The sequence below is a fragment of the Electrophorus electricus genome, chromosome 8, assembly GCF_013358815.1.
Source record: "Electrophorus electricus isolate fEleEle1 chromosome 8, fEleEle1.pri, whole genome shotgun sequence".
NCBI classification, from domain to species: Eukaryota; Metazoa; Chordata; class Actinopteri; order Gymnotiformes; family Gymnotidae; genus Electrophorus; species Electrophorus electricus.
In genome coordinates, this window is record NC_049542.1 from 23,677,367 (window position 1) to 23,679,874 (window position 2,508).

A 2,508-nucleotide genomic window follows, 5' to 3' on the forward strand; every position below is an offset into this window, starting at 1 on the left:
CCTTCCTCTCCCACCTTAATACCATAATGTGCCATGTAAACCCGAAACATAATATCAGACATTTCGGCACTGTTTAGGAAAAAAAACAGGCCTAACTAACTGCCCCAGATAGGAATGTTCTTACTCTCTGTCTTCACCAAGATGGAGGACATGGTCATGGTGATGGGATGGGGATGGGGTCAATGTATGAGGAGTGTGGTGCTACAGTGAGGAAGTGGGCTTCACTGGGCGGAGCCAGATTACAGTGGGAAGAGTTGAGGATGAATGCTGTAGTACATCACTGTTTGAGAACTTCCACATGTGGTGTGGACAATCTGTAGCTACAGGTGGCATGAAGGTCCCATTCTCTCTGCTTCTAAATACTGAAACATTGTGTTTCTGTATTTAGTTTTGTGTTCTTTGTTTGTGCTGACACTGCTTCAGTTAGAAAGTTTCAAATGTCTCATTTAGACATCTTGTCTTGTTAAAACATATTCAAGCACTCATGTGTGCACCCAAAGACACAAAATAAGAGTGGCTTCTATGACCAGTGAAAGAGCAAAGTTATAGAATCAACACGTCATCAAAACAGCCATCTATTTCATATATACATGTGCACCTACCAGCCCTCATTCTCTCTTACATTCTCACTCTACTGGTGTGCATGTTCATGCTCCCATACGCACTTACAAACACATGGGAAACATGAATGCAAACACACACACATACACACACACACACACACACACATACACACACACACACACACACACACACACACACACACACACACACAAACAAACACAGCCTGATCTCCTGCTATAAGCTATCAGGTCACATCATAATGTGCGAGGAAGTGGCAGAGAAGTAACTGAGGATGAGAATTCATGTGAGGAGATATGATGGTGTTAAGATGGTATGAAGTGTATGTGTGTGGGTTCCTCATGCTTAATAAAAACCCCAAATTGATTAGCAAAAAACACCACTGATGGAAGCTTTATGATTACATGGCAAACCTTCAGTTCTCTGTCCATGTGCGGACACCGCTGCTGGGTAAGTTCTGTCATACAAGGCCCCAGAGGTAAAATGCCAGTGCAGAGCTCTTTGCTAGGCACAAGCTAATTCTCCGAAAGCCAGCCCTTTCTGGATTGTTGTACTCACCACCTCCACCAGGAGAGCAGCTCCACCATGTGCTCTGAGCGGCCCTGGATCGCCACAGAAGCACAGAGGCACACCAGCAGCATCATAGAGATGGTGTTCAACAAGAGTATCTGTTCAACAGTGAAAAGAGAAAACACACCCTTCAAGCATTAATCAAGCATCCAGTGCTAAATTACCAGGCACACTGGGAGATGTTAGTCAATATTTCTTTATCCATCTGCAATTCTTTAATGAAATGTTATACTTCTTTCAGTTCAGTACCATATTTCAGTCATAAACAGATGGCAGAACACCTGCAGACAGAAACAAGCAATGATCGAAACAAGCAGTGAGAATGAAGTTCCTTTTCCTAAACTGCATAAGGCAATCTTTACAAGAAACTAAGCTTGCTAGTGGCATTAGCATTTAGATAGCACGGAACTATGGCTTCACTCAAGGAGAGCAGTTCCCCAAAAGCATATGAGAGCTGAGATCATTGGCACTGAATAAAAAGCACTGTTATACTGCTGAAGACCTTCTGCGATAATAGGACATAATTCTCCCATGGTTCAAGTCTTCACAAAGCACTGAGGCGCTCAGCCAGTGGCTAACCATCTGTGAACTTAATAACTAAACACATTTCCCTTAAAGCCCAATTAAATAACCTAAACTCATAAAGCTACAGAATTTGAAATTGAATGTGAAAAAGCATTTCATTGGTTTATATTTATGGTATGGGATTCAAGGTAGGATGTAAACTGATCCTATTCCATGCCATCAGAAATGCAAATAAATGCACTGTACTCAATGAACTCATTTTTTCAGCTTGTACTAACTGAACTACTATCATAGAGCACATAGAGGATAATAAAAAAGAATAAAGAAGTAAAATTAAACCTAAGGAAGACATAATACATGACCAAAAAAAGAGAGGGCACCTAAAACTGATACTCAAGCGGTTTGGAGCCCAAGAGATTTTACACTGTGGTTACTCTGACCTATTGTCCATTCATTCTTTCTTAATAACACCCTCTTTCTCCCTCTCACTCCCTCTTTCCTTCTCTCCTATGCTCCACAAAGTGGAAAAAATCTGTTCACTGAACCTGGGCTGAACTTTGATCATACAAAATCTTTCATGTATTTTATGACACTTTTTGTTCACCACCTAGAAGAAAAGGTCATTAAAATCCACTTCCAAATGATTTCAGGAAAGTTCTCTTTTCTTCAGAACTGCAGCTTTTTCTTCTGAACTGCAGCTCACTATGCAAATGAGACCCACCCCAGTGGAAAATACACTGAAATACACTCCCACATGACAGAAATACATTTTCCCCACAAATAATTTTAAAAATCATTATTTTGCAGGGAGAAAGTACAGGTTCCTACTGC